General features: G+C 44.3%; 1 long non-coding RNA gene across 1 annotated transcript; it reads right to left on the reverse strand.

Moving 5' to 3' along the window:
* Positions 1-4,341: 4,341 nt before the first annotated feature.
* Positions 4,342-7,061, reverse strand: LOC119956898. The gene is made up of 3 exons (XR_005458701.1): positions 6,887-7,061; positions 4,807-4,877; positions 4,342-4,716 (listed from the first exon to the last, which is right to left on the reverse strand). It is a non-coding gene; the product is annotated as an uncharacterized LOC119956898 (long non-coding RNA).
* Positions 7,062-11,106: the final 4,045 nt, after the last annotated feature.

An 11,106-nucleotide genomic window follows, 5' to 3' on the forward strand; every position in this document is an offset into this window, starting at 1 on the left:
ATGAGAGGTGGATATTAGCAGCAAAGTTTTGGATGAGCTGAGCTACTTTACGGTCACCATGCCAACATGAATTTATGGGGAATCTTTCATACCAGACTTGCAAATAAATTACAACAGAAAAAGCACACGGTTCACACATGGTGCGCTAGCATTAAATTATACAGAAAGGACTTCCAGTCATCACATCATCAGCCACGGTCAGAAAATCCTAAAGCACCTTGCAGCCAATTACTTTTGAAGAGTAGTGACTTGGGTTAAGTAGGCAAAACGCTGCTAAAAGAGAGAAAATGGAGTTAAGAGCTAAAGTGATCAATAATAGAACTGGTACCTTTTGTAGAAAGAAGCTGTAGCTCTGAAGCGGTGTTCTTTCATGCATACTTACATCAGTAAAAGTCTTCCTTTTACACCTAAACGTCCATTGCCGCAGTTTGACATTTTGGAAGATTAAATCTAGTGCCAAGCTTTCTGCCATGTCCATTTTTGTTCTGTGAATTATTTTTAAGTCCAAATTATACTTGTGAAATAACTTTATAAGTAATCAATTAGAGCAGCCCAAAGCATACATGTGTTCACTGGCACCGAATAAAATTAATTCTTGCTCTTCTAAATTTTTAATCTCAACCATTCAGTTGTCTCCTTGGACATGGTACAGTCAGGAGGATGCTGCTGTACACTTTGCCATTGCTGATATCATTGCTGGAGAGAGGCCATTCAAGAAACTCATGTTGAGAAAAGTGGCAGAACAAAAAAAAGCACCCTTAAAAAGGTAAAATGTTTTATTTAATTGTTCCATTTTGTCTGAATCTCTAGAGTGTAGACTGACTTGAACACAGGCATCTTCATTTGCACTGCAGCACTGATTTTTGGCCAGTTTTAGTAAAGAACAGAGTGTATCTCAGGAAGGAACGGGAGGTAGTTATTAAAGTAGAAGCATCAAGTCTCAAAAGGTCAAGAACTCTGAATAGAAACCGACTACATCGCAAACCTTGTGCAATAAAAGAAAAACTGCTGAACCTGTAGGGATAATAAAAAATGCAAACTTGCTAGTAAAACTTGAAGGGGGGAGAAGGAAAGTGACTTTTGATGGGGTTTAGACAGTTTCCTGCCAACTACAATACGTAATTCTGCCGCTAGACATACTCAGACATCCAATAGCAGAGCAAATAATCAGTTCAGCGTTACACTGTCTAATGTAATTCCTGTCTGGTAAGTGGTAAAATTTGGCACGCTTCAGTATATTTGGCAAAGAAAGTTGAAAGTGGTTAGGAAACGTAATTATACAGTGCTTGAGCTCAAACCCCAGTAGAAGACTGATGGATAAAGTCTTAGATTATTTTGGAACAGCAAAACGAGCAAAATCTGTAAGACGCGAAGTTCAAACAAGCACAGTATGGCCTATTATTGCAAATACCCTTACTACAAACTTCATCACTCTTAAATATAAACTGATCCAAAGAATTAGCGTTGCAGGTGAGGTGCATGAATGGGTAGAAACACTGTGGGCTGCAGTTATTGCAGACAACGAACTGACACTTACAGAAAAAATTTCAATACGGATGCTGGCGACATAGCAAAAGCAAGGAGTTCACCAGGCAGCATCACTATTGAACACTCCATGAATTCACAGCTATAAGAGCTCTCTTTGATTGGTATAATAGGCCACGCACTGCAGATTAGATGTATTGTCCCCAGAAAAGGGGGGGGGGGGGGAGAAATCAAATTGCTGAGCTAAGATACAACCCACTGTAGTCCTCTGGACAATGAAGGTGTCAGCAAAGGAGGAGAAGCTCACAAATTACAAGTGAAAAAGTAAGCAGCTGGCGGACATTGGAGGCACAAAAGACAACTTGCATTCATTGACAGCCTCAGAAGCTGCAAATTTTGGGACATAGGATCTTGCCAGTCATCGGTCTTTGAAACCCCACTTCAAACAATTACTCCTGTAAAGGCACATAAAAACACCTAGGTCCTTGCTTAAAAAGACAATACACGGGCACCAACTCCTGCTGCCTTTGCTCCCATTATTCAGAAATTGTTGGTGCACCTCCCTCCTCCACCAGTGCTACCCCATGGGAGAGATGAACAGGGTCAGAGTCCTTTACTGCTTGGCAATTGATGAGGAAACAAAGTTCAGGCACACATTTGAAAATAGTTTGTTACCTTCCACATCTGGCTGTCGCGTGTACAAGCAGAATTGAATTATTTATGTGCGGGCTATATGTAAAATTTGAAAGTTTTTTTTAAAAATAGGTGTTTACAGGTCGAGACCCAGGGGGAAAAACACTCCTTGGAGAAAACTTAAGTTCCCACTCATACATCTTAGGTGATGCATAAAAACCTAACTATTTGCAGTTTCCATACTCCCCATTACTAAGTTATGAAGATATGGTAAACTGCAGCAATTTTTGAATAATGCCGTACCTTCTAAAGTAAATGACAGCGACATATTTCACAAACTGTTAGCGTAAAGAGAATGCCAGAAAGCAGTATCGCTGAAAATAACAACAGAATGTGAACAGCTCTGATTTAGGTTCAGAGAGCATAGGTGTAGACCTCAGTCACTACCCACTACCACCTCCAGATTATCACATGGCCAGCCGCAGCTATCCGAGATGAACTGGAACAAGCCAGATTGGTGGGTGGGGCGGGGGGGGGGATTATTGTGTTACAAAACGAGGAAATAATCTTTAGCGTCACAAATAGACTTACATTAACACTGCAAATGAAGTTACTGCGAAAATCCCCTCATCACCACATTCCGGCGCCTGTTCGGGTACACGGAGGGAGAATTCACAATGACCAATTCACCTAACAGCACGTCTTTCTGCACTTGTGGGAGGAAACCGGAACACCCGGAGGAAACCCACGCAGACACGGGGAGAAAGTACAGATGCCGCACAGTGACCCAAGACGGGAATCATGAATAATGCCGTACCTTCTAAAGTAAATGACAGCGACATATTTCACAAACTGTTAGCGTAAAGAGAATTCCCTGGCGCTGTGAAGCAACAGTGCTAAGCACTGCGATCGTGCCGCCCGTAAAGGGGAAACCTGACGTGTTACTGGATAGCAGAAGCAGCTCAACAAAGGAATAAATGCAAGAACCTACCCTTGGAATTGATGATCGACAATTTTTGATTTTCTCTCAAAATCAGGGAGACAACCCAACTGGAAGATAGAAAGTGTGTAGAACTATGTGTCTAAACTGTCTCAAATTTAGAGGAAACAGCCTGTCCACTATGATCATAACCATCTTCAACTGCTTCATCAATGACCTTCCTTCCATCACAAGGTCAGGAGGAGGAGGAGGGGGGCTGCACAATGTCCAGCACCATTCGCGACTCCTCAGATACTATAGCAGTCCGGGATTCATGTCCAAATGTAGCAAGACCTGGACAATATCCAGGCTTGGGCTGACAAGTTACATTCATGACACACAAGTGTCAGGCAATGACCATCTCCTACAAGAGAGGATCTAACCACCATTCCTTGACATTCAATGAATTACCAGTGCTGAATCTCCCACAATCAACATCCTCGGGGTTTACCATTCATCAGAAACTGAACTGGACTAACCATATTAATACTTTGGCTACCAGAGCCGGTCAAAGGCTAGGAATCCTGCAGAGAGCAACTCACCTGCTGACTCCCCCAAAGCCTGCCCACCATCTACAAGGCACAAGTCAGGTATAATGGTTGCCTGGTTGAGTGCAGCTCCAACAACACTCAAGAAGCTCAACAGCATCCAGGACAAAGCAGCCTGCTGGATTGCTACCTCTTCCACAAACATTCAATCCCTGCACCACCGACGAACAGTGGCAGCCGTGTGTACCATCTACAAGATGCACTGCAGTAACTGACCAAGGTTCCTTAGGCAGCACCTTCGAAACCCACAACCATCTACCACCCAGAAGGACAAGGGCAGCAGATACCTGGGAACCCCACCAACTGAAGGTTCCCCTCCAAGTCACTCACCACCCTGACTTGGAAATATATCGCCATTCCTTCACTGTCGCTGGGTCAAAATCTTGGAACTCCTTCCCTAACAGCACTGTGGGTATACCTACACCTCAGGACTGCAGTGGTTCAAGACGGCAACTCACCATTTTCTGAAGGGCTACTAGAGATGGGCTACAAATACTGTCTTAACCAGCAGCGTCCACATCCTATAAATGATTTTTTTAAAAAATTCAAATAAAAGGCAGGAATTTTCTAAATTCTCTAAAAGATCAAGCAAAGGATTAAAATTGTTGACTGGTGGAAAATTGCTGAGCATAAATTCACATTAAATTCTCCCCCTCATCCCTGAATAAATACAAATACGTCCTATTTACAACATGCTTCCATAATGTAAAAAAAAAAGCTTTATTTTTATTAGAAAAGAAAACAATGAAATACACCTGATGATTCTAACAGTTGACCTATTGCCAGGATTCTTAACTGGAACAAGGGAATAACTAACTCAAGTCAATATTGAGATCACTACTTCATAAGCACCCCAAGGAAGCAGTTTTATATGTGGATAGATTGTGTTTTCCCCACTAAGTAGAAACAAACGCACCATAGACGAGGCAAGTTGCTGTTTCATGAAGAATCCACAGCTTGTAACATCTCAAGAGAATTAAGCAATGTTTGACATGGTTTGGCAGAACAACCTGTTCAGTTTGTACCAGTGGAGCCAAAACCACCTGCACCTCGTTCAGTTTCATCCAGGGTCTGCAGAAAGACAAGAGGGTAAAACAGTCAAAGAGGAGGAAAAATAGAACCACAACAAGGGAATGTTTGCTTGATAATACATTTACTCACCTTCAACTCCTCAAGTTCTGGGTAGCAGATACGTTCACAGATCAGTTGCGCTATTCGATCACCCTTTTTAACTATCAAAATATAAATTTGAAAGAAAATAAATCATTGTTTTGTTTTCTCCCAAAAATCGCTCAGCACAAATAGTCCTGACCATTTGGCTCTCCATTTATTCCCTTCCACTTAGTACATTATATTAATTAGTTTAAGTCTATCCAACCATTGTGATGTCTTGCAATGTTTCCAACCGTAGATTAAAAATGAATGCATACCACACGGAGCGAGCAAACCAACTTCAAAGCTATTCCAGTTTATTAGAAAACTGACTGCCAATGACATTCTTTATGCATTGAAACCTGGAGGTTTTTCCACAAAGAAGTTCAAAAATTGTGACCTACCTCTTCAGAAGTTCTTTCACATTCAAGAGCAGCAGTGCAATTAGAAAATTATTTCCACCTACAAAAGTATGTACTGCATATTTTCCTTTAGGTTAAAACACACTATTTAATGCCAAACTTCTGACACACCAATGAAAATGAATTCCACTACTGATACTTCACAGCAAAAGAGGGGGAGGAATTGATGTCTTAAGCATGATGTCTTAAGCTACTAAATGAAAATCTGTCTAGTTTCTGGTGATTATCAATGCAATTGGATAAATTGCTCCAAGCATCATTTAGTAAGACATTGTTACAATGTCTGCTGTTACAACGTGCTGACTCGTATAACACTGCTTCAGATGCCAACAGCCCTTTGGTACCAAGTGGTCATTCGTCATGCGTCAGCGAGACATTCAAATCCAGCAAACAACTCAGCTGTGGAGCCTCGCCCAGTTGAATTCTCACCCAAGGCCTAAACACAGGCATGCTAAGAGCTATTCCACCCCACTCCTTCCCACGCCCTATAACCGAAATGTTTGGTGGCCAGTTAATGAAAACATCTCCAATTTAATCCCAAGCATGCCAAAATTAATTCAACCAGGCCTTCTGGAACTAATCATATATTTTTTTTTAAAAACAGGTGGAAATTGTGTACAATAGCCCGGCAGTTATCCAAATAAATGCCTGAAGCTGATTCACTATTTGTTTGGCCACATTGTGTGGATCTTGACAACTGGAATTTTGTCCATCATGGTCAAGGTATGTTAACATAAGCTACTAATAATTAAAGATGATTACGGCGTTCAGAACGATTGACGTTGTATTGTGTCGGTTACATATTTTGGCAGGACTAACAGATTGGCAATTTTCTCTGCAATAAAAGCACTTGATGTGACTAGACAAAGTACAAAAATGGGAGGATAAATGTCCAATAACATTTTTAAGAATTTGTTGAAAATGTTTTCTCCATTCGTGCCTTACCAAATAGCCAGAGTAGAACATTTCACGCAATTATTAAAAGCATGTCAGAATGAAACTTCCCACTTAGTGGCCACAGCGTAAATGCTTTACCCTCAATTTGCACTTTAACACGAACACGAGTTAGGAAGAGTAGACCACTTGAACCTTCGAGCCTGCATCACCATTCAGTTAAGATCTGACTGCAACCTCCTGCCAGCCTCAATAACCCTTTCACTCTCTTGCTTACCAAGAACTGCCTTGGAAACATTCCAGTCTTTTGAAGAAGGAGTTCCAAAGACTCACGAACCTCACAGAATTTTTCCTCATCTCGGTCTTTAATGAGCAATACTTATTTTTCAAGTGATCCCTAGTTCTTCATTCTCCTACAAGAGGAAACATCCCTCTCCACATCCACCCTATCAAGATCTCCCAAGGTCCTTAAATGTTTCAATCAGGTCTCCTCTTAACCCTTCTAAACTCCAACGGATACAAGCCTAGCCGTCCCATCTTTCCTCATAATTCATCCCACCCATTTCTGGTAAGACGTCAGTAAGCCTTCTCTGAACGGCTTCTAATGAGTTTACATCCTTCCTTAAGAAAGATGACCAATGCTAATATGCTCATATTAATAACAATGGAACAAATGAGAAGATTCCTAGAGTGAATCACTTTGTTAAATTTGCTGTGAGTGTATGGTAACAGTAGTGAGGTGAAAGAAAAGCCATCGGTTACTTGTCCCTTACCTTCAAATGGTTCCTTGCCAAAGTTAAAGAGAATCACACCAACATTTCCTCTGTAATCTTCATCAATAACACCAGCTGAGAAACAGAAAGGGAGCGACTGATTCTACAGATACGCAAAGGCTAGAAATAACATTCACTATCCACACCCATACAAAGGGCACCAGGGATAATGTATACTATTGGATGCCATTCACATGCATGGCAGGCAATTCTATATTCAGATCTTAATTCTTTGCACTCTTCTATTTGGAAAGGACCATCTTTAATTTACAAAGTTGTATCATTTGGACAAATTTTGGGAAGATCAGAAAGGGCAGCATGGTAGCAAAGTGGATAGCACTGTTGCTTCACAGCACCAGGGTCCCAGGTTCAATTCCCGGCTTGTGTCACTATCTGTGCGGAGTCAGCATGTCCTCCCAGTGTCTGCGTGGATTTCTTCCTGGTGCTCCAGTTCCCTCCCAAGTCCCGAAAGACATACTTGCTAGGTAATTTTGACGATCTGAATTCGCCGTGCGCCCGAACAGGCGCCGGAATGTGGCGACTAGGGGCTTTGCACAGTAACTCCATTGCAGTGTTAGTGCAAGCCTACTTCTGACAATAAAGATTATTATTATTATAAGGCAGGAGGGATTTATGGACCCTTACCCTGGGACTTTTGACCCCTGTTCTTGATCCTCCAGCCACACCAAATGGCCTCCCCGGATCCACCCGGTATAAGAATTTAATATATTACTATGCAATCACCTTGTGCCATCCTAAACGCCAGAGAAAGTAGACCCATTTTACTAAATTTTCCTCAGGCTGCGTAGACGGTTTTAATATTTCCTTGAAGATTAACGGGGGTCTTCCTTGAAATGTTTCTGACGATTAAAGAAATTGACAGGGCGGCTAACTAAACTATTCCTCTTTGGAAATGCCGACAACAAAATAGAGCTAGACCATGCAGGGGTTATACAAAGAAGCACTTCTTCGCACTAACGATAACGGAAATCTGGAACTCTCCCAGAAAGCTGTTGAGGGGGGGGCGTCAAATAAATTTGTCAAAACAGAGATCGATGAGACTTTTGTAGGGCAATGGTATCAGGAGTTATGGAAATGGAGCTAAGACAGAGATCAGTCATGATCTAAACAAATGGTTGAACAGGCTCAAGGGACTGAACTACTACTTCCCGTTTGGAAAGTTCAATTCCACTAATTAGTGAGACGCACATTTGCTTTAGTGATGGACCGATCTCTCACTCCGGATCTTCCAAGACTTACAGGGCATGGGTAATGCTCATTCATGAGACCAGCATTTATTAACCATCTTTAGTTATCTTCGAGACACTGCAGTCTGTGCACCCAACCCTGCATGTTCCAGCATTTTCACCCAACCAATATTTTAATTTGAATTCTGAAGAACTGCAGCTCCACCAACTGGTCGAAGCAAAGTAACGCTTTGTGCCAGAAAGAAGCTGAAATGACAGACAAAACAATTGCCCAGAATCAGAATAATGTAGCAAATAAAGACCATTATATGGCCGTTGTACCAGTGCCAAATATACCATCTATTTAATACCACTCCCCTGCTCTTTTCCCCATAGACCTGTATTCATTTGACTTCAAAATAACTTTTAAGTTACTTTTGAATCTGCTTCCATCACCTGTAGATTCCCGTTGCGTAAAAGAAATGAATGAAAATCGCTTATTGTCACGAGTAGGCTTCAATGAAGTCACTGTGAAAAGCCCCTAGTCGCCACATTCCGGTGCCTGTTCAGGGAGGCTGGTACGGGAATTGAACGGTGCTGCTGGCCTGCTTTGGTCTGCTTTAAAAGTCAGCAATTTAGCCCAGTGTGGTAAACCAGCCCGTTCTTTTGCCAACACCCAAACCGGCCCTTTGGTGGCAATGCCTTCATTTGCCAGGACCTTAAACTCGGAGATACTCTCCCAACGTCACTTTCCTCCTGTAAGAAACTCCCAAAAATCTATCTCTTTGACCAGATCCAATATTTCCTTACATGGCTCCATGTCACACTTTGCTTTATAACGCTCCTCCAAAGAGCTGTGGCACTTTATTATGCTCAAGGTGCTGTACAAGTTGTTGTCAAACCTCAACTCAATTTTGTACCCAGGTTTCCACTGTCCCTTTGCTCCCATGAACTTAATTATACTAACAGGTCTGTTATGTTACACAGCCAACCCACCCTCCCCTCCCCAACACCTGGGGAGTTCGTACTCCCAAGGTATAGGACAGCAGCGCCCCGGGGGTTCTCCAAGGCTGCAAAGGGGATTGTGCCCAGACCTTGGTTGGGGCACCCCGACTTAGCCCTAGCAATTCTTGCTCAAGTCGGCAAATGTGGTCATGGTGGAAATTGGCTTCATTCCCTTGCGACTAGACAGCATTGTACATAAGAACATAAGAACTAGGAGCAGGAGTAGGCCATCTGGCCCCTCGAGCCTGCTCCGCCATTCAATTAGATCATGGCTGATCTTTTGTGGACTCAGCTCCACTTTCCGGCCCGAACACCATAACCCTTAATCCCTTTATTCTTCAAAAAACTATCTATCTTTACCTTAAAAACATGTAATGAAGGAGCCTCAACTGCTTCACTGGGCAAGGAATTCCATAGATTCACAACCCTTTGGGTGAAGAAGTTCCTCCTAAACTCAGTCCTAAATCTACTTCCCCTTATTTTGAGGCTATGCCCCCTAGTTCTGCTGTCACCCGCCAGTGGAAACAACCTGCCCGCATCTATCCTATCTATTCCCTTCATGTAGGACCATGCCACAGTCCTGTACGCAGACCATGGCGCCCAGCGTGAAAGTGCGTAGTTGCAAGCGCAGACGTGTCTGCCTCGGAGCAATCCCGCCGTTAGCGGATCCGCGCGCCAACGTCCGGGAATACGAGGCTGTGTCGAGTTCTGAGCTGTCGTCCCATGGGCAATTCCACCCGTGCAATGCCAGTGGTGACATACGGTGTAGTACAGTAGCCGAGCAGAAAGCAATCCAGCCAGGTCTCCCAAGGTCTGGCGGTCTTCTTCATGGCTCGTTTAAAAAGTCTGGACTGCCCGCTCAGAAAATCCGTAGGGAGGCCGGGTGGTACAGGGCAGTCCTCACAGGCTGGATGCCATTCGCAGCCATGAATAATACAAAGTCTTTGGCTGGTGAGCTACAAATGATTCGTAGCATATCTAAGATGGTCAGTGTAGTCATGGTTTGTACCCAGTGCACCAAGAGGCATTTGGAATGGGCATCCATCAGGATAAAGAACATGGCCCTCTTGGAACAGGCCGACAAAGTCCACGTGGGTGCCGGACTGTGGTTTCCCCGGCATCGGGGCCGCCGGTGAGGCTTTCTGTTCCCCCCATCAAGTGCCGCAGTGTCCATCTCGGGCCACCAAACGTAGCTGCGGACCAATATCTTCATCATGGCCACTCCTGGATGCCCATTGTGCAGGTCCTTCAACAAGGACATGCGACACTGCTCGAGCGTGACGACTCTCGGCCGCCACAAAAGGACGTCATCTTCTACGCTCAGCTCCAGTAGCCTCACGGTGTAGGCCCTCGGATCACCCGGCAGCGCTGGGCTCCATATTGAACCATGTGCCGGACCAGTGACAACTGTGGGTCAGTCTGGGTCCCCCCTCCTTGACACGAGCCACCGTGATCGGCCAGCTGTCCATGAAGTGGAGAGCGGCGGTTACCTCTGCGGACACTGCCGGTTTGGTGGAGAGGCAGGCGGCTCAGCATGCCGGCAGGTGGTATTTTTGTGCCCGGACAGTGCTCCAGGGTATACTCGTAGGCGGCTAGTAGCAAAGCTCACCACTGGACCCGGCCGGATGCAATTGGCGGGATCATCCTGTCCTCTTCGAAATAATCCCAGAAGGGGCACGCAGTCTGTCTAAATCATGAACACGCACCCCCTAATGTACTGATGGAAGTTCCGCACCACAAATACGATGGCCAAACCTTCAATCTCAACCTGCGCGTAATTTCACTCTGCATTGGCAAGTGTGTGGGAAGCGAAGGCTCTTGGCCCTTCTGGGTGGTCAGGCCTCCGGTGCACCAGGACCGCTCCGACACCGTAAGGCAAGGCGTCGCACATGAGGCGCACCACCACCTCAATGGTTCAAAGTGTGTCAGTATCTCCTTTGACGATAGGCGCCGCATGACCTCCAGGAAGGCCTTCTCGTGCAAGGGGCCCCAGTTCCATCGCTGCCCTTTCTTTAAGAGTTGGTTGAG

This window comes from Scyliorhinus canicula, chromosome 24 (assembly GCF_902713615.1).
Source record: "Scyliorhinus canicula chromosome 24, sScyCan1.1, whole genome shotgun sequence".
Classification (NCBI taxonomy): Eukaryota; Metazoa; Chordata; class Chondrichthyes; order Carcharhiniformes; family Scyliorhinidae; genus Scyliorhinus; species Scyliorhinus canicula.